Source organism: Leiobunum rupestre, chromosome 1 (assembly GCF_980474605.1).
Source record: "Leiobunum rupestre chromosome 1, qqLeiRupe1.1.hap1, whole genome shotgun sequence".
NCBI lineage: Eukaryota > Metazoa > Arthropoda > Arachnida > Opiliones > Sclerosomatidae > Leiobunum > Leiobunum rupestre.
The window spans coordinates 60071882-60095181 of record NC_143384.1 but is presented as its reverse complement, the minus strand read 5'-3'; the positions used below and the strand labels follow the sequence as shown (position 1 = coordinate 60095181).

The 23300-nt window shown below is 28.4% G+C and overlaps 1 protein-coding gene across 1 annotated transcript in view; it reads left to right on the top strand.

The window, feature by feature from the left end:
- Positions 1-23300, top strand: part of LOC149963447 (cerebellar degeneration-related protein 2-like) — a 60895-nt gene that overhangs the window by 969 nt on the left and 36626 nt on the right. The window lies entirely within an intron of this gene.

Below are 23300 nucleotides of genomic sequence, written 5' to 3'. Positions count from 1 at the left end.
TTAACTTGGCAATTTAATAAATCATAAAAAATGTGAAAATTCGTATTAACATTTAGTTAACTTTGCTAATTCATGAATTAATATTAAAATATTATGTTTATTAAGTTTTTAAAACAACAAGTTTAATTTTCAAATTGTCAGTTTTATTTAAAGATATAATCTTTATCAAAGAAGGTCTTTGCTATATGTTAATCTCTTGTTAGGGATAACGGTATCTTGACTATTTTAAACAAGGTAACTGAGGGTTTTAATTATCTCAATTTATTTGCTATCGACAAAGAATAAGTTTAAAGAAATATATGACATAATGTATTCTAATGAGAATTTACGGTTAAAATCGCCTAAAAGTCTCAAATTATATTTAGGAGTTGGTTTTATCAATTTTTAAGTTTTTAGAACTTTTCATGAAATTAAATTTTATTCCAAAAAACACAATATATGGGAATGTATTCAGTACAATATTTAAATGAAAATCCAAGCAAGTTTTAAACATTTAAGAGCTTTATTTCGAACCTAATTGATGGTTACGTTTCTTTTATCGGTTTTATAATCTAAAATTAAATAAAATCTAAATTAAATTTAATTGCTATATAATAATTTAGCTTGAACAGATTTGACTATTTGATACTTTTGTTTTGTCTATTTTTTATCATGATTTAAATTGAATTTTTAAAACCAAATTGCTTGATATAAATCGTGATTTAAATTAATGAAAATCAGCCCATCCAGAAAATGTTAAACTTTATCTTACGGCAATTGACAAATCACGATTTAAAAAAAAATAACGATGTAAATCAGGATTTCAATCAAATCGGTAAAATGGAAATATAATTACAACTTTAACGGAGGGCTATTGTAACATTATCCGGTTTCACTGATTTTAATCAATTTAATTTTAATCATTTTCTTAAACGTCACTTGAAATAAATCATGCAAATAAACCAATAATTTAAAGAAATCACTTGATATAAATCATTTGATTAAACCAATAATTTAAAGAAATCACTTGATATAAATCATGTGATTAAACCAATAATTTAAAAAATCACTTGATATAAATCATGCAAATAAACCAATGATTTAAAAATAACTTGATATAAATCATGTGATTGAACCAATGATTTAAAGAAATCCCTTGATATAAATCATGTGATTGAATCAATAATTTAAAGAAATCCCTTGATATAAATCATGTGATTGAATCAATAATTTAAAGAAATCCCTTGATATAAATCATGTGATTGAATCAATAATTTAAAGAAATCCCTTGATATAAATCATGTGATTGAATCAATAATTTAAAGAAATCACTTGATATAAATCATTTGATTAAACCGATAATTTAAAGAATTCACTTGATATAAATAATGTGATTATACCAATAATTTAAAAAATAACTTGATATAAATCATGTGATTATACCAATAATTTAAAAAATCACTTGATATAAATCATGGAAATAAACCAATGATTTAAAAATAACTTGATATAAATCATTTGATCGAACCAATGATTTAAATAAATCACTTGATGTATATCATGCAAATAAACCAATGATTTAAAAATAACTTGATATAAATCATGTGATTAAACCAATGATTTAAAGAAATCCCTTGATATAAATCATGTGATTGAATCAATAATTTAAAGAAATCACTTGATATAAATCATTTGATTAAACCGATAATTTAAAGAAATCACTTGATATAAATCATGTGATTATACCAATAATTTAAAAAATCACTTGATATAAATCATGGAAATAAACCAATGATTTAAAAATAACTTGATATAAATCATTTGATCGAACCAATGATTTAAATAAATCACTTGATGTATATCATGCAAATAAACCAATGATTTAAAAATAACTTGATATAAATCATGTGATTAAACCAATAATTTAAAAAATCACTTGATATAAATCATGAAAATAAACCAATGATTTAAAAATAAGTTGATATAAATCATGTGATTAAACTAATGATTTAAAGAAATCACTTGATATAAATCATGAAAATAAACCAATGATTTTAAAAATAACTTTATGTTAAACATGTGATTAAACCCATAGTTTAAAGAAATCCCTTGATATAAATTAATGTGATTAAACCAATAGTTTAAAGAAATCCCTTGATATAAATTAATGTGATTCAACCAATGATTAAAAACAATCATGGTATAAATGATGTGGTTAAACTCTAACGTACGACAAGGGCGAGATCATGATTTTAAACAATTTGAAAGGAAACCACTGGACATAAATCATGATATAAATCTAATTAAAATCCGCTAACCCTGATAATCTTGAAATGACCTACCGTTGAAGCAGCGGACTTTAAATGTCGCAGTTGCGTGTTCAGTCAATATTAACCAAGAGTGTTTACACCGGTGCACTCCGACGACAGGCATCTAGTTACCTCGAAAATTGTCGAAGGGCCTTGAGCTGAAGCAGGAAGGTCCTCGCTATTCCACTCCAGGGTTAGTTGCGATTGGGCCGTGAGATCCAACCATTTAAAATGTCTTCCTAAACGCCATTTTTCACGGGTTTTCGACTGTTTTTTACTGCTTAATTAAAATAGTTACTGGGCATACATTAGGGCTGTGCGAGTACTCGAACATCATCGAGTACTTGGCCTTTTTTGAGGTTGATTACTCGAACTCAACCTCTAATAAGTAATTGGAGAATATTTGTCGATTACCGAGTACCAAACAATTGCACATTCGGGTACCCGATTACTCTAATAAGCTGCTCTCTAAACTCGTAGAGTATTTGTTTTGTTTTATCCTAGTTGCTTCAAAGTTCTAAAAAGGGTTTTTACAACTTTTAGAGGGACAATAAACGGTACCTACAAAGTTGTGGAAACTGTGGTTCATTTAAATTAAAGGAATATTTTTCAGCATTGAAAGTTACTTTATACTCCTTTTTAAATTTAAATTAATAAATTCTTGAATAAAACCAGTTCATAATCAAGTACTCGATAACACGACTCGTCAAAAATATTACTCGAGGTTTTGGTTTTAGTTACTCGACTCGAATAAGAGAAAGTTTCCCCTAAATCAAGTACTTGATTACTCAACTCGAATACTTTATTGAAAAAAATTGATACTCGATAACCGACTCGATTGCCTAAAACCACTAGTTTGTAAATATCAGGGAAATTTTCATTATTTGGAAATATCAGAGAAGTTTTCATTATTTAGAAAAATAAGGGAAATTTTCATTAATTATAAATATTAGAGAAATTTTCATTATTTATAAAAATCATGGAAATTATCATTATTTATAAAAATCATGGAAATTTTCATTATTTAGAAATATCGGCGAAATTTTCATTATTTAGAAAAATAAGGGAAATTTTCATTAATTATAAATATCAGGGAAATTTTCATTATTTGGAAATATCAGAGAAATTTTCATTATTTAGAAAAATAAGGGAAATTTTCATTAATTATAAATATTAGAGAAATTTTCATTATTTATAAAAATCATGGAAATTATCATTATTTATAAAAATCATGGAAATTTTCATTATTTAGAAATATCGGCGAAATTTTCATTATTTAGAAAAATAAGGGAAATTTTCATTAATTATAAATATCGGCGAAATTTTCATTATTTAGAAAAATAAGGAAAATTTTCATTAATTATAAATATGAGAGAAATTTTCATTATTTAGGAAAATCATGGAAATTATCATTATTTATAAAAATCATGGAAATTTGCATTATATAGAAATATCGGCAAAATTTTCATTATTTAGAAAAATAAGGGAAATTTTCATTAATTATAAATATTGGAGAAATTTTCATTATATAGAAATATCAGAGAAATTTACATAATTTAGAAAAATCATGGAAATTAGCATTATTTAGAAATATCAGGCAAATTATTATTTTATTTAGATTAAATGCCAATTATGAAATAAGTGACCTAGGAAAATATTGGTTAAGTTACGCTAGGTGTGTTTACAACAGTTTTTATTGAGGTTATCCTAAACCGTTGGGTGCCCTTGCACCTGGAAAAATCAGGGAAATATCAAAGGAAAAATTTGGAAATACCCATAGTAAAAATAAATACATTATTAAAATTATTGTTATTATTAAAAAGAGTATGAATTAAAAAATCGTCTGCTAACACTACTTGTCTTTAAAGAAATTAGGGCCAATCATCCTTAGCTTCTATTAATCCTGGTGGCATAAATTTAAAATTCGTTGATCCACTTGAAATATGTTCATACTCCCTTTAAGCGCGTTTAAATTTAAAGTAGAATTTACTCTTTTTAACACGCATTGCTGCAAGAAAAAATAAAGATTTGTTGGGGTGTAAAAATCTAAGAGTCGTTATTTTTATTAAAACCCTTACAGGGTGTTTGAAATCTATCGATACAAGCGTTTTTCGCAAAAACTATGTATTGTAGAAGTACGAAATTTTCAGGGAGTATTCGATGACTAGTAGTCGTTTTAGTGGTTAATACCAACATAGAAACATTTTGGCCAATTTTCGATTAAAATATATCATATGTCAGTGAAAAATAGGCCGATTATATCCAAACCAAGTTCATTATAATTTTGCTTTTTCACTTTGTCATTGCAACCTACCGGTGAAAAATATGGTTTTCCAAAACCATGACAAAAAAAAAAACAATATTTGGTTGATGTTCGGATATTCGGAAAATCTCATCAAACTTAATGTAGTTTGCTCTAGACAGCATTTCCATAAATAAATGGCAGTATAAAATGTGATTTAAACCAATGTATTTTTAACCGAGAGAAAAACGATTTTACAAATCTTTAAATCAATTTGAAAATCCCGAAGTCTGGACGAAAATCAGTAAATATCAAAATTCAATTTCAATTTGATTTATTTCCATACCCTTTTATTACCATGGTGTTCGAGGGCCAAGTCATCATGCGACTTATAGCCCTCGTAATTTAGTATATACAAAGAATGGCAAACATTATAAAATTCCAAAATTAATTTAAAATTTACATTGGTAACAACAATTTTCTTAATAAAAATTTAACAAATATAAAAAAATTAAAATAAATAAACATTAATAGCTAATAATCAATAATGTTCTAGCACGCAATTTTTAATTACTTTTTTAATGGTTTGGATGGAGGTAATATTTTTTAAATCAATCTAAAAAGCCAGAAAGATCGTACTCGTAAATCTCGAAATCAGTTTTATTCTGATTTCTAAAATAACTTTGGGATTCAAAATTAAGTGCGCAAAATTTGCAAGTGTCGAACCTCTTGCTACTAACAGCTCCAAAAGTGACATCACTTTTGACAGCTCTTAGCAAGTTATAATGTTTTGTTTGTTCGAAATATTGTCATCTTTATGCTTAATTGCTTGTGATAAAAGGGATTAAAATAATCTTTTGAAAAAGTTTAATTTCGACTGTTCATTTTTTGCAGTGTTACATTTCGTCTCTCTCCGATGCACCAAATTCTATAATTTTTAATATAATTGTAAAATTTACATTTTTGGATCAGTGGACAGAATTTGGAAAGGTTGCTTGGAATTAAACAATCGACAGTTTATTTGCAAAAGAATATAATTTATATGTCACCATAGAAGTATCCATTTATGCCGAGGGGTTGATCACTCACTGTAATAGGTGTAAAGTGATTATGTAACTCATTACCGATTTAGCATTATCAAAGGCTGTACTGTAAAAGTTTTAGAACCTAGCAGAGAATTTTAAATTTAAATTTTAGAACAGGGTTTAAATTATAATTTAAAACCAGTGATTTTTTTTAATAATTTGTTTTTTAATTAAAAATTATTCCAAAATGTTTGTACATTTTCTTACCGAAATGATTACATTTCTAAAACATTTACAAGCTGACCACATTTCCTATATTTTTAATACCTTCCTATAAGTTCCTTAGGTTTTCTCATGTAGTATAACCCGAAAACATTCCGTCATCGTGTAGTTATCTTCATCCTATATTTCACTTTATTTTATCTACTGTTTTTCGAGATTAAAATAATTAAAAACCACAGTTGTACAATTAAAAGGTTTTATTACAAAAAACACAGCTACGGCCGTTTCGACGCCAACACCAGGCTTTGTATATTAGCCTGACGACGACGCTGGTGTTGGCGTCGAAACGGCTGTAGCTGTGTTTTTTGTAATAAAACCTTTTAATTGTACAACTGTGGTTTTTAATTATTTTAATATCTAAATTATGTACAAGAACTGTCCTTTTATTAGTTTAGTACTGTTTTTCGACAAGAATCCTTATTTTTGCTCATGGTTTTTCCTATATATTCCTTTAATTCGCTTGAAAATTTACCATTTTTTCTATAACATTTTCAGAGAGATTGTGATATAGGCACATTTTTTATTACTCATATTAATTTTTAGTTGATTTGTAATATGTATGCACTGTTAAACAAAAACCGAAAAATAGATTAAAAGTAAAAAAAGCAGTGTTTCAAAAAAACTGATTTAAAGCAAAACAAATCTGTTTTTAGATTTTTATTTAAAGAAAACGGGTTTGTTTCAACACGGTTTTAGAATCATTATATTACGCGTTTTGCCGCTAAACGTCTTTAGCAGTAGAAGAAAATGGATACTTACCGAAGATATATCTTATATACTTTTGGTATTTGCTGTTGCGGTAACGACTAAAGTATTTCTTTGCGAAATTTCAGTACAAATTTTCAACGCTCAGAAGGTGAAATTTAAATACATTTTGTACAGCTAGATTGTTATCGCTCCAAACTCCCAAAATATCTGATGGCCCTTTAATGCCCTTCGTTTCGGAGCCCTTTGATGAAATTTAGCCACCTTTTTCCCTGTTTTTCTCCGCTATCGGTCCGGATCTCATTGTTGATGTAACCCCCCCTCTAACAACGAGGAAGAATTATTACTCGGGCGATTTGAATCTAAACAACAGCCTTATATACTTGAAAAGGAAATTTTACGACTGTTTAAAGTCACTATTTTTACCCTGATAAAATAGTCAAGGTCTCTCGGTCGATCAAATGACACGCGAAAATATTTATTGCAATGTGTGTCTTCAGGGTGAAATGTTTTTATGTAAATTTGATTTCGTATTACGAAGCCACTAACTACGCTAGAAAAACTGGAATAACAATAAACAACTTGGAAATTAAACGTGATATGTTAAACAGGTTAAGCTATACTTCTGGAAATCGGGAAACTTGTAAAAGTGTAGACGTAATTGTAAGTACAATCTACACACTTACAAGATCTACCTACACTCTTACAGGAGAAGCTTAACCTGTCTAATAAATAACGTTAATCTACTTTTTAAAAACACGTTGAGCAATTTCAAATTTAATGGCTTAAAATATCAATGATATATTCGCAATAATTCAATTTCCAAAGTACTCGAGAAATATTTGGTAAATATCCCGGAAAATAAGACCTCCCCAAAAACACTGAATTTACAATAAATATTGCGAATTTAAATCACAATCCCATTTCGAGATTTGTGTTAGTCCGTAAAACTTGGGCACTCATAATTTCGGTGATTTTTATCGATTTTAAATCTGCATACGTTTCGTTAAAATTATATTTTTGGATAGGCATTGACAATCTTGAGCTATGTTTGATTTTTATTTATTAATTTAAATTGTAAGTTACGTTTTTAGGGGCATTGATAGAGTACGTTTATGACTGCAGATATTCATTAATTTTCGTTATAGTTCGATTACTCGGTTTAAAATTTTGTTATAGTTCGATTACTCGGTTTAAAATTTTGTTATAGTTCGATTACTCGGTTTAAAATTTTGTTATAGTTCGATTACTCGGTTTAAAATTTTGTTATAGTTCGATTACTCGGTTTAAAATTTTGTTATAGTTCGATTACTCGGTTTAAAATTTTGTTATAGTTCGATTACTCGGTTTAAAATTTTGTTATAGTTCGATTACTCGGTTTAAAATTTTGTTATAGTTCGATTACTCGGTTTAAAATTTTGTTATTGTTCGATTACTCGGTTTAAAATTTTGTTATAGTTCGATTACTCGGTTTAAAATTTTGTTATAGTTCGATTACTCGGTTAAAAATTTTGTTATAGTTCGATTACTCGGTTTAAAATTTTGTTATTGTTCGATTACTCGGTTTAAAATTTTGTTATAGTTCGATTACTCGGTTTAAAATTTTGTTATAGTTCGATTACTCGGTTTAAAATTTTGTTATAGTTCGATTACTCGGTTTAAAATTTTGTTATAGTTCGATTACTCGGTTTAAAATTTTGTTATAGTTCGATTACTCGGTTTAAAATTTTGTTATTGTTCGATTACTCGGTTTAAAATTTTGTTATAGTTCGATTACTCGGTTTAAAATTTTGTTATAGTTCGATTACTCGGTTTAAAATTTTGTTATAGTTCGATTACTCGGTTTAAAATTTTGTTATTGTTCGATTACTCGGTTTAAAATTTTGTTATAGTTCGATTACTCGGTTTAAAATTTTGTTATAGTTCGATTACTCGGTTTAAAATTTTGTTATAGTTCGATTACTCGGTTTAAAATTTTGTTATAGTTCGATTACTCGGTTTAAAATTTTGTTATAGTTCGATTACTCGGTTTAAAATTTTGTTATAGTTCGATTACTCGGTTTAAAATTTTGTTATAGTTCGATTACTCGGTTTAAAATTTTGTTATAGTTCGATTACTCGGTTTAAAATTTTGTTATAGTTCGATTACTCGGTTTAAAATTTTGTTATAGTTCGATTACTCGGTTTAAAATTTTGTTATAGTTCGATTACTCGGTTTAAAATTTTGTTATAGTTCGATTACTCGGTTTAAAATTTTGTTATAGTTCGATTACTCGGTTTAAAATTTTGTTATAGTTCGATTGCTCGGTTTAAAACTTAGTGAAATAATTAAACATTTAAAGATTGTTCCAACTTTAACATTATTTCGCAAGATGTACTTAGCATATTCGAGGGGATTGTGTGAACTCAAATGTCCGTGAAATCTTTGTTGTTATGTCTTGGGGTCATAAATTTTTTAATATTTTTGGTTATATTTTTTTAATTTGTTTTAGATTAAGTGACTAATGATCTACATGCAGAGGTAAAGTAAACTAAAATTTAAATATTAATTATATTATTTAATTGCTACTTGTAATTTACTATTTTTGTTCATTTTCACAAATAAATTGAAAATATTAGATTTAAATCGCTAATTATGTCACATATTTAAATCAAATTGATTTAATTCAGACTGTCCTGGTTACGTGTTCTTATATTGAAGAGTCTTTGAGGACTGTGTTCTTTTAAGATGTTAGGAAATAAGAATGATTAAGTCGTTGGGTCAATCGGATAATTGCCTGAAGTTACCAAGAAAGATTCGTTCGCGCGTTACTCACGGAAAACGTCTTTTGACTCATTTTCAAACACTTTCGAATTTAGGTGACCCACCGTAAATATTTCACTTAATATACCTTTTAATTCTATAACCCACCATTACTTATGTAATTTTACACTCAATTTAAATCTTTAACCCACCATAAAGTATCTTTAATATTATATCCGCCAGAGATGTTACCTTTATACTCCCTTTAAATCTTTAATACCGTATAAATGTATAACTTTATACTCCCTTTAAATCTTTAGTACGGTATAAATGTAAAACTTTATACTCCCTTTAAATCTTTAATACGGTTTAAATATATAACTTTATACTCCCTTTAAATCTTTAGTACGGTATAAATGTAAAACTTTATACTCCCTTTAAATCTTAATACGGTTTAAATATATAACTTTATACTCCCTTTAAATCTTTAATACGGTATAAATGTATAACTTTATACTCCCTTTAAATCTTTAGTACGGCTTAAATTTATAGCTTTATACCCCTTTAAATCTTTAATACGGTTTAAATATATAACTTTATACTCCCTTTAAATATTTAATACGGTTTAAATATATAACTTTATACTCCCTTTAAATATTTAATACGGTTTAAATATATAACTTTATACTCCCTTTAAATCTTTAATACGGTTTAAATATATAACTTTATACTCCCTTTAAATCTTTAATATGGTATAAATGTATAACGTTTTACACGCCATAAATGAATAACTTTATACTTCCTTTAAATTTTTAATGACTTTAAAAGTCGTTTGATGACTTAGGCCTAAGGTGGTGCCTTGGGTATTGGGTTAGCTGATTATTATTATTGTTTTAATATATTTATAATCCATTTAATTCTTTAATACGGTATAAATGAGTAAGTTTATAATCCCTTTAAATCTTAAATCCACCATAAATGTTAACTTTATAATCCCTTAAAATCTCTAATCCTTCTAAAATATGTAATTTGATATTCCCTTTAAATCTTTAATACGGTATTTGTAGCTTTATACTCCTTTTAAATCTTTAATACGGTATGTGTAACTTTATACTCCCTTTAAATCTTTAACCCAATAAAACATTTTGAACTTTATACACCCTCTAAAAACGTAATATGTCATAAACATGTAACTTTAAAACTTCAATCCATAGTAAAAATGTAACTTTATACTCAGTTTAAATTTGGAATCCTCCATTAATATGCAACTGCACACTTCACTTGAAGCCTTTAGCCATCCAATAAATATGTACGATGATACCTCTGTACCCGAACTTCTAGCGGTGAGTTTTGGCAAAAGGAAAGCCCCTTATTCTGTCTGGAGCTGCAGGCCTCAATTACGAGAACGCGTCTGAAAAACCTCATCTTTGATCACCCATATTATTAATTCTTTTATTATTTAAACAAAGCGAGCTTCCATTATACTAATTTTGATAAATTATCACGCATGCATCTCCCGTTTTTATAGCTACCGGCCTAATATAATAACATATAATAATAACTTATAATCACATATAATAATATATAACGTATAATAATATTAAAATATAATTCCAGGAATTCGGGAAGTGTAAATACGTCTTTCAGGAGTTTCTCAAATTAAGATTATTCAACTTTTAACGGGAAAAATCTAGCACAACACGGAAATCCCAAAAAAATAGCAAATTTAAAGATATTAATATAAAATTTTAAATTTAAAGATCAGTAAAGAAACGTTAAGAGAATAGTAAATCTTTTTTGTTTTATATTTTTACTTAATTTTATTGGCACATTTAATGTCGGTTTTAGGCGGTAGGTATCGCTTTGGTAACCGGTGTTCTTGCTTGCTACAATTTTATATTTCAGACTCGACTATAAATTTTGGGAAATCAAATATATTTCTGTACAAAAATATTGATTAAAATATAGCAGGGTTCATACTGACCTGGAAAACCTGGAAATATCAGGGAATTCGATTTTCAACAGAAAAGCCGGAAATATCAGGGATTTTCCCATTTTTGTTTGTAATAATCAGAGAAGTCGTTGTTTTATAGGAGTTCACATAGTTTTCCCTAATGAATATCAATTTACATCAATAAGATTTCTTGTAAAAATGTATTTACCGTCTTAAATAAATAATAAGACTTATAATAGATCTTTTATATGATAACATGGAATCAATTTAGCGTAAATGACAATCACGCAATGAGTTACTCTGTAAATCTTAGTTTTAATTATGGTTATCTTGCACCTGGAAATATCCGTGGTAAAAGCTGTAAATATCAGGGAAATATTCGTGGGAAAAGCTGGAAAATCAGGGAAATATCCGTGGGAAACGCTGGAAATATCAGGGAAATATTCGTGGGAAAATCTTTAAAATCAGAGAAATATTCGTGGGAAAATCTTTAAAATAAGAGAAATATTCGTGGGAAAAGCTGGAAAATCAGGGAAATGTTTGTGGGAAAAGATGGAAAAATCAGGGAAATATCCGTTAGAAAAGCTGGAAAAATCAGGGAAATATTCGTGGGAAAACTGGAAAAATCAGGGAAATATACGCGGGGAAAGCTGGAAATATCAGGGAAATCGTGCTGCCATTAGTGATGTACTTGTATATTTATTAAAATGTACAAAAGAAGTTTCTATAGCAACGCCAATTCAGAGCAAACAAAATTACTAGTAATAAATTTAATGAAGATTAATATAAATTTGATTTACATTACCGCTTCACGGAAATTATTACTCAATTTGTTAAGAAAATGTTTAAACATGATTATTCCGATTCAAACGTTTTTTATTTTTCGATTTCTTTTGAAAAAATCTAAAATATCAAAATGATGCGCTCCAGGCTGTACTAAAAGGGTAATAATATTTGAAATCAGAAAATCACGTAAAATAAAAATAGGCACCTTTTAAATAAATAAATTTTTTGACTATTTAAAAAATAATATAAATTCTATTTTAAAAACTGAATAATGATGAATTTTTCAAGTGTTAAAAAATAAATCGTTAATTGTTCGATTAATATAAAAAAACATAAAATAAAATTTTTAGTTTATTTAAAAAGAATTATTTAAAAAAATCAATAAAAGACTTTCGATTATTTAAAAAAATTACTTAAAAAAATTATTTAAAAACCCGGTTCGGTCTTATAGGGAAAGGGTGAAAATATTTGACCATTATTTCAGATCACGCCATCTCGTCAAATTTTAAATTTATCGGAAGGTTGTAAATCTGGTTTTAAAATAACCGAAAGTGTAAGAAAATGAGACTTGGCACCGATGTTGGTTTTCCTAAAAATAGCTACGTTCGATCACCGATACCTCGCACCTCCAAAAACGTTCGTTATTTCTTTGGCAAACTGAGATTTCCTCCTCGTTGACGGGCGTGGCTCAACTTAAAAGCGCGGTTAGCGGCTCATTCCAATGGGAAAACCAACACTGAAATTCCACAAATAGTGAAAGGTTTCTATCTGAAGGAACGAGAAATTGTGGCTGTTGCAATTACATTCAGCCCAACCTAGAAGTGCCGGAATTCGCATTAGTGTTTGATTTTACTGATTTGAAATAAATATTAAATTTTTTTTATTTAATTTAAATATGATTTAATATTTTATTGATTTTTAAATATGATTTATTATTTTATTGATTTTAAATATGATTTAATATTTTATTGGATTTTAAATATGATTTAATATTTTATTGATATTTAAATATGATTTATTATTATATTGATTTTTAAATATGATTTATTATTTTATTGATTTTAAATATGATTTAATATTTTATTGGATTTTAAATATGATTTAATATTTTATTGATTTTTAAATATGATTTATTATTTTATTGATTTTTAAATATGATTTATTATTTTATTGATTTTTAAATATGATTTATTATTTTATTGATATTTAAATATGATTTATTATTATATTGATTTTTAAATATTCTATACATTTTAAATTGATTAATATTTTGATTGCAGCTGCAATATAAAATACGTTTTAATAGAAAAGTTGAACTACCATCTTGAATTAACGATTAAATGTTATTTTATTCAGTACTTGTAATTTAGTTTGTGTGGATTAGTATTGTTACAAAAAAAGTTAAATTAAATTAAGCAACGACTTAACAAATAATTTAAATATATATCTAAATAGCAGTTTGTTTTATTTGCATAATTTACTTACAACAAGTAAAGTACAATTTAAAAACTATGTTCTAAATGGGCAGTCCGAATATAAATTATATTCTACGCGAATAAAGTATTTGTCAAAATATAGTAATATAATAAATGAAATATTTACACAGAATGACATAAAATATTTAGCTAATTATTTTACCTTTTAGAAATCATGTCTGTAACTTTTAGGAACTACCATTTTTGAATTTTTATTATCCATGATACCGTATATCATAAATAAAAATAGACTTAAAAAGGGTTTTGTTTTTATCACATCGAATAAATTAACGACGTGAATGATATTTTAGTATTAAAAAAATGATTCCTTTATTGAGTCCTGAAGACATATTTTTTCAACCCTGCAGGGTATAATAATAATTAAAAATAATTAATTATTTAAATAATGAAACACATCGCCTGCATACCTTCGAGCTATCTTTATTATATGGTTTCGTATTAATATAATGAGCCTGTAACCATTACCTACAAACTCATGTACGGCATAGGCGTAACGCGCAAATTAATTTCGTTAATGTAGCAACGTTTTCCTTATTTTTTCACTCTTTGTCTGCGTGTACCTGTTGGCTAATGGCCTTTACACCTATTTTTTTCTATGGTGCCCATTATAGTCGACGAAGAGTTTTATTTTAAGAGGCCATATTTTGAGATACATTTACCTTTCATTAAAAGAGGTACTAGTCAATTTCACCTATATACTAAAGACAAGTTTGTAATTATGTTTCGCAGTCAGTGTGCCAGTTCTCTCTCTTCTACGTGTCAAACGTTTACTGAGAGCCATTTCCAAAATGAGCTGACGTTTTGGTTGGACATTAGACTTTACTAAGCGCTCTTTGCGTTGAACCGCGACGAAGCAATTTTGACTTGCGTGTGATAATTTGTTTCTTAAAAATCTGTTCATAATCGTTAAAAGTATCCTGGCATACTGTTAAAAAACATTGGTCAAAGTATCGATATGGCATGCTGGTTAAAACCAATCGGTAATATATAGTATCAGGAATCCATAGCTCTACTAGGAATGCTTATCCAGGCGTATCGCGTATGAAAGATCACTCTGACGGCTTTGGCCCCGCTATACGAGATAAAAATATCACTCTGCGCGCGCTCCCCTCTCACGTTGTTGTTTGTTAAGTTCACATCGAGACGAAAATCTGCCGCGATACGCATTCCAAGTAGAGGTATGGATTTCTGATAGTATCGATATGGAATACTCATAAAAAACATTGGGAAAAGCATCAATTTGGCATACTTATAAGAAATTACCAATCGGTAGATCGGTATCGATTTGGCATATTGATAAAATCTAATCTATAATAGTATAGATTTGGCATATTGATAAAATCTAATCGATAATAGTATCGATTTGCCATATTGATAAAATCTAATGGATAATAGTATCGATTTGGCATATTGATAAAATCTTATCGATAAAAATATTGGTTCGACGTACTTATATTAAAGAATAAATCGGTATCGATTTGGCATACCGGTAAAAAAGCACTACCAATTAAACTTTAATATTGGTATCGGAATTGGTTAAATGAAGAAATCGGTCAACCCTGCTTTAACATTAATTATAAAAATGAGAAGTTTCGTTGGGGTTTCATTATTTTTACACACGTTCCAATTTCTATCAGAATTTATTAACGAAAGTTGATCGATTATCGTTGAAAGTGAAAGAGAATCGTTGGTACGGTAGCCCGTTCGTTAATTAAAGCTAGTTCGAACGATGTTTGACACTTCCCATCAACAGCTCGGCACGATTCCGATCTCGATCTGTTCGCCACTAACAATGTAGTTTCCGGGCGGGAAATGGCCAATCAGAGGCCGGAACTCTTTGATTGAGCGGACTTAGATTTCGACACTGATTGTTGTGTTAATGAAAGATTCGGGCATTTTAAGCTGTAAAGTGTCTTTTGATTTTAGTAATTGCCCGTACTATTCTCCAGAATTTGAGTGGTCGGATGCCCTATGCTTGAAATTTGGGTCGAATTTTTCCAGTAGATTTAATATTTTCAGAAGTTTATTTTATATATCTTTCTTTAAGAAGTAACCAACCTTAAGAAATTGATTTTATCGAAGTCCATATATTTGGATCCAGCTGTAAACAACTCAGTTTGAAGGCAATTTTGACTCCAAGCGAAATATAGTTAAATTTTATACATTGTAATTGGATTTAATATAACATTTTGGATTGTAATTGGATTAAATATAACATTTTGGATTGTAATTGGATTTAATATAACATTTTGGATTGTAATTGGATTAAATATAAAATGTTATATTTAATCCAATAACAATCCTAAATATGATATATTTAATACAATTACAATCCTAAATATGATATATTTAATACAATTACAATCCTAAATATGATATATTTAATACAATTATAACCTGAAATGTGTTATATTTATCCAATTACAACCCGAAATGTGTTATATTTAATCCAAATTTTACAAACCGAAATTTGTTATATTTAATCCAATTAATATCCTAAATATGATATATTTAATCCAATTACAATCCTAAATATGATATATTTCATCCAATTAATATCCTAAATATGATATATTTAATCCAATTACAACCCAAAATATGATACATTTAATCCAATTATAACCCAAAATATGATACATATAATACAATTACAACCCAAAGTATGATATATTTAATCCAATTACAACCCAAAATATGATATATTTAATCCAATTACAACCCAAAATATGATACATTTAATCCAATTACAACCCAAAATATGATACATTTAATCCAATTACAATTCTAAATATGATATATTTAATCCAATTACATTCCAAAATATATTAATTAATCCAACTTAAAATATTTTGTGTTGTAATTAGCTTTAATATAATATATTTTGGATTGTAATTGGATTAAATATAACATATTTTGGATTGTAATTGGCTTAAATATTACGTATCTTGGGGTGTAATTGGATTAAATATTACGTTTCTAGTTATATACAATATTTCTACAACAATATATTTATATATCCATATATGACGTATCTAACCCAGTGCTTTTTTTGATAATTGGTTCGGATCGTGCGAAGGTACTTAATAGGGAGATGGGTACACTTTTCTCAAGATAGACATTTTCAAAAGTATACTTGGAAATTTATGCTCTGTTCGTTCTGTGTCCCGGTTTCGTGTTCCAGGAACACTGTTCCATTCATATTAGTTTGTGGGAAATAGCGTTTTAAGGTTTGGTTTCTCGTAAACACAGGTGTCTAGAATACCTGGGATCGGCTTCTTGAGAAATCATTTCCAAAAATTGTTCAATCTATAATTATCTTTAATTAGTTAATCTAGTTAAATGATGTAAACTATAATTACTATATTAAAAAATTGACATAATATAATCTATATCGGGAATTTATTGGAATCTACGATAGTTGTGGTATACACACATTTACTCTTATAGTCCACCAACGAAGAAGTTTATTAAATTTGAAAATCCATTTATTTTAAGGGGGAAGACTACAGTGGCCATTGTCTACTTTCGCGCCATTTCAAGCTGAACTCTTTTAATTTTGTATTTTAACTTATAAAATTAATATTTAAGTGTAGAACAGCCTCTTGTTTAGTGCTTAAAATAATATCGACAATTTTAAATTTAAAAGTAATTAAGTTATTACGTTTTAATTCGGACTCCCGGAGCTAAACAAGTTGGGCAAGGGCCCAAACTACTCTTTAGTTAGGTCATTATATCTCGTTAACTATTAATATAATAATTATCAAACTTATTTTAAGCACTAGAGGAAGGTTCAGCCTAATAAGAAAAATATAATTCAATTATGTTATTGTTAAAACAGAAACTTCAGCTTGAACGAAAAAGAGGCTTTTACTGTATTCTTCCCCCTTAAAGAAAATAGTTTTTTTCAGAGTCAGGTATTTTATTCAAAACGAAATATTTTAAAAGTGCCTATCTGCACATAAATGTTAAGTTTAAAAAAATTGTTAAAGAATTATGTATAATTAAAATCTAAACTTTAATTTTTAGATAAACATTAGTTTATGAGGACAAAGAGTATATTTTACTTCATTTCCCAAAAAATATCTCATTGAAAATCATAGAAATCGACTATTTTTTGCCCACTCTTGGGAGCTTTTTTTGGGGTAACCCTGGTTACGGTAAAACAATGTCCAAGTTCGTCCGAAAATAGCGGCTTAACATTGACTCTACAATTCGGATCGATGCTGGGCAGAATCGTCAATTCTTTCCCGATCTAAATATCTTTGGTATTAAAGTGGAGAAGGCCAGCAGACAGACTGTCTTGATGAGTCAGAGAGGAACAGACGCCGAATTCCATCTGTACATTCTTTGCTTCCGGCGTTGCCTGATAAATTCGCGGAATGCCAAGAAGCTCAACAAGACGCCAAAGACACAATCACAGTTTTGAATGCGAGATTTAACTCTATTGCATACGTACACGCCACTTTTATTGATATAACATTAATTTAGGTCTTTCATAAAATAACTGTACAACAACTTAATGGGTGTATCGGTTTTAAGACATTAGGTTAAGTTTACCTTTTAATTACCAATGTGTGTTTTGAATTGGTGTGGGAGTTTGCCCTCTCATGATTATCTTAACTCAGTAATTTACAAGAAATTAAATAAATATTAGTAATTTCCATGAAATGAAATGGAATATTAAGAGTAATTTCCATGAAATGAAATGGAATATTAAGAGTAATTTCCATGAAATGAAATGGAATATTAAGAGAAATTTCCATGAAATGAAATGGAATATTAAGAGTAATTTCCATGAAACGAAATGGAATATTAAGAGTAATTTCCATGAAACGAAATGGAATATTAAGAGTAATTTCCATGAAACGAAATGGAATATTAAGAGTAATTTCCACGAAATGAAATGGAATATTAAGAGTAATTTCCATGAAATTAAATGGAATATTAAGAGTAATTTCCATATTTCATTTCAATTACTATATTTCCTATATTGTCCTACAAAATATGAAATGGTTCTAGAGAATCTTATAATTTCATATTTTTATAGATCGTAAAAAAACTACATAAGTTTTAAAAACACTACACACTGTCAGCAAATATATGATCAAATAAATAAATAAATAAATAGTATTTTTCGATATTTTAAACCTGTAAAATCTCCTATACATTTCTTATAACTATAGGTTTTTATCCTATAATTTATCAAATATATCCGGACTGTTGACTGAATCATATATTACTATATTCGTAGCTACTGACGCAACAAATCTAAAATAACTTATCGTGTTTTAATGAAAGTGGCAGAAGTGCGCGTCCGCCCGACCAACGACTATCTGCTAATAACTTTTAAGATCGTGACTTCAATTGTAGAGTAAAAACAACGGAGAGGCGTTCCTCGCAGCTGAAAATTGATGGAACATCGTTAGTTTCTTGAAATGATAATTACTCTCGCCGTCTTTCGCAGCTTCCTATCGACGGAAATTATTGTATGTCGACATTTTTTAGCCTTCATTGCGGTTCAAATTTCTTCGAGGTTAACTGTTAACAAAATTTTAATTTTGTTTAAATGGTTTGACGAATTTTTGTCATTGAAAATATAAAACTAAATAATTCGAACAGGGTAGTTAAAGGTCAAGAGAAACCGGGAAATAAGGGGATTCGCGGAATTAAAAAAATAGGCCATAAAAGGTAGGGAAAAGTTAGGGAATCATATTTTATTTTGAAATTTTTAATTCTAATTTTATTATAGCTCTGCGCTAAATTCTGTCATTATTATTAGTTCCTTAAACATTGTGGTAATTTTGTAAACATCGCAATAAAATGCTTTTTCGTTAAAGCATCATAATAAAGGAAATTTATCAACTATTCATAAAAATTAAATATAAAGTGTAAATTTTTTCTAAAGAAGGGAATTATAAATGTTTTGTAAAAATCCTGAATCCACTCGTTGAATATTGATATAAGTTCATCTAGGCCATAAAAGTGTTTTGGGTGATATACTTCTGGTTGATGTGAGCTTTTGCCCACGAGTTCGACTGATAAGGAGACTACATGTACCCGTGGTGGTTATCACTGATTTTGTTGAAACTCAGAGGTTAGGTAGACCTTACATTAGTATGAAAATTTCCAAAGGGAAAAGTTGCAATGGGCTTAAGTTTTCCGAAAATGTTTTTGACCTCTCAAAACAAAAATCTCCCAAAGATGAATTTGACCTATTTTTTGTAAAATTGATAAATTTTGGTTAAATTTTAACAAAATTTGGGTAACCGAGAAAATCCCATGCTTTTTTAAATGGAGAGGTCAAAACATTTTCGGTTGCCATAGGACAACAAAAGCCCATTGCAACTTTTTCCTTTGGAAATTTTCATACTATCATAAGGTCTACCTAACCTCCCGAGTTTTAACAAATCGGTGATGACCACCACGGGTATACAGTCTCCTTGTTTGTTAGGAAAATATTCGAAGGCCTAATTTAGGGTTTTATAGTTCGTCAATGTACAGAAATCCACCCCAAATAATAGTGAAAACTGAATGAAATCTTTCATTTCATCAGCTAAAGTCCGAGTAAAATGTCTTATAAAGTTTAGTTAATTCTCGTCCAAAGTTTTTTCATATCGCCTTACGGTTCTCTGTCGTGAAGTTTCGAAACTTTGAGGATGTTCGCGATTTAGAAATACTTTCCGTTATTATCTTTCCGTTTTTTCTCGAGTTGTGTTGTAGGTCTACACAAAATAGCATGCTCCAATGTTTTGGTTGTATATTCATCTAAATCCTGGTTATAAATATTGAAAGTTATTTCCATGAAATTAAGTTAATATTAAGAGTGGTTTCTAAGAAATGAAGTTAATTTCCTTTAAATGAATTACTAAAGAGTTATTTCTATTTAATGAAATACTAAATAGTAATTTCCATTAAATTAAATACTAAATAGTAATTTCCATTAATTTAAATCATAAATAGTAATTTCCATTAAATTAAATACTAAATAGTAAATTCCATTAAATTAAATACTAAATAGTAATTATCATTAAATTGAATACTAAATAGTAATTTCCATTAAATTAAATACTAAATAGTAATTTCCATTAAATTAAATACTAAATAGTAATTTCCTTTAAATGAAATACTAAAGAGTAATTTCCTTTAAATGAAATACTAAAGAGTAATTTCTTTTAAATGAAATACTAAAGAGTAATTTCCATTAAATGAAATACTAAAGAATAATTTCCATTAAACGAAATCCTAAAGAGTAATTTCCATTAAACGAAATCCTAAAGGGTAATTTCCATTAAACTAAAGGGTAATTTCCATTAAACGAAATACTAAAGGGTAATTTCCATTAAACGAAATACTAAAGGGTAATTTCCATTAAACTAAAGGGTAAATTCCATTAAACGAAATACTAAAGGGTAATTTAAAATAATTTAAATAAATATTAGTAATTTTCTTTAAATGAAATGAATATTAAGAGTAATTTCCGTGAAATTAAATGAATATTAAGAGTAATTGCCATGAAATGAAATTAATATTAAGAGTAATTTCCATGAAATTAAATGAATATTAAGAGTAATTGCCAAGAAATGAAATGAATATTAAGAGTAATTTCCATGAAATGAAATGCAATGCACATTTAAAGATTAATTTCCGTGAAATGAAATGAATATTAAGAGTAATTGCCATGAAATGAAATGAATATTAAGAGTAATTGCCATGAAATGAAATGAATATTAAGAGTAGTTGCCATGAAATGAAATCAATATTAAGAGTAATTGCCATGAAATGAAATGAATATTAAGAGTAATTGCCATGAAACGAAATGAATATTAAGAGTAATTGCCACGAAATGAAAGGAATATTAAGAGTAATTGCCACGAAATGAAATGAATATTGAGAGTAATTGCCACGAAATGAATTAAATGAATATTAAGAGTAATTGCCACGAAATGAAATGAATATTAAGAGTAGTTGCCACGAAATGAAATGGAATATTAAGAGTAATTTCCATGAAATTAAATTAATATTAAGAGTAATTTCCATGAAATGAATATTAAGAGTAATTTCCATGAAATGAAATGAATATTAAGAGTAATTTCCATAAAATGAAATGAATATTAAGAGTAATTTCCATGAAATGAAATGCATATTTCAAGTGTAATTTCCATGAAATGAAATGCACATTTAAAGAGTAATTTCCGCGAAATGAAATGAATATGAAAAAAAATCGATAAAATAAACTTTATAAAACAACAGAAATGCACAATGTTTGTTTTAACCCTCGTAATAATACCGTTGTCATTTCGTGAATATTCGAAATTAGCTCTTTGATTCGTTAAAGGTGACCGATATTTTATGTAAATATGTAGTATTGCAAATTATCATCTGTCCAAATAAAACGTTTTGAGGATTATGCGCGTCACAGCGCGGCGCCACAGCCCGTACGGTGCCAGGGGAGGTCAAAGCCCATTCCAAATATCACCACAACGAAAGTGGTTGTTGTTTTAGAACGAAGATACGTCTACATTTTCATATTAAGGGGGAAAAACACGGCCGTTATCTGTTTATAAAGCTAAATATTTTATCCGAAAGTGGCTTACGACGGAAACCACAAGGATTAGTTTTTAGTCGGTTTTTTTTTCATCGCAAGTACTTCCTGATTCTGGAAATGATTTTCATTTTATACAACTTTCCGCTTTTACTAAATATCTTTTTTTTTTCGAAATTTCATCTCGACATAAAAACCTCCAAATAAATAAGCAACTCGCGGAACCACGGAGGAAAACGTAAGGAGACGTATCGGGTGATTGCTCGTAGCGTCCTTGGCAAACGTTGTAGCTAAGCCCCGCCTTGATACGGCCGCCATGACATTATTCTACGTCACCAAACGCCACATGATCCTGCGAAATAATCACGTGACTGCCATGGGCGTTTTAATGTCATGGCCGACCTAAACTCTTTACCATGGCAACGGAGACAAGCCACAGCCACGAGCAAGCTACGAATTGTAACACAGTAAGTTGATCCCACATCCTAAATGGGATAAAATGTACCAGACATTTTAAAACGTACGAGATATTTTAAAACGTACCAGATATTTTAAAACGTACCAGATATTTTAAAACGTACCAGATATTTTAAAACGTACCAGATATTTTCAAACGTACCAGATATTTTCAAACGTACCAGATATTTTCAAACGTACCAGATATTTTCAAACGTACGAGATATTTTCAAACGTACGAAATATTTTCAAACGTACGAGATATTTTCAAACGTACGAGATATTTTCAAACGTACGAGATATTTTCAAACGTACCAGATATTTTCAAACGTACCAGATATTTTCAAACGTACCAGATATTTTCAAACGTACGAGATATTTTCAAACGTACGAGATATTTTCAAACGTACGAGATATTTTCAAACGGACGAGATATTTTCAAACGTACCAGATATTTTCAAACGTACCAGATATTTTCAAACGTACCAGATATTTTCAAACGTACCAGATATTTTCAAACGTACCAGATATTTTCAAACGTACCAGATATTTTAAAATATTGCTATCATAGCGGACTGAATTTCGTACTTACACTCTAGGTTAATTTATAAACTATAATTTAGCATACGATAGTTTTTAGCATTTTCGTATGTTTTGAGCTAGTCGCCATGACCAGGGTTGGACATAAGGCACTAGTCACGGCATTAAACTACTAAAATAAATGTTCTGACTACTATAATTAATCGAAATCTAGGGGCTCATTAGTCAATTTGACTAGTGA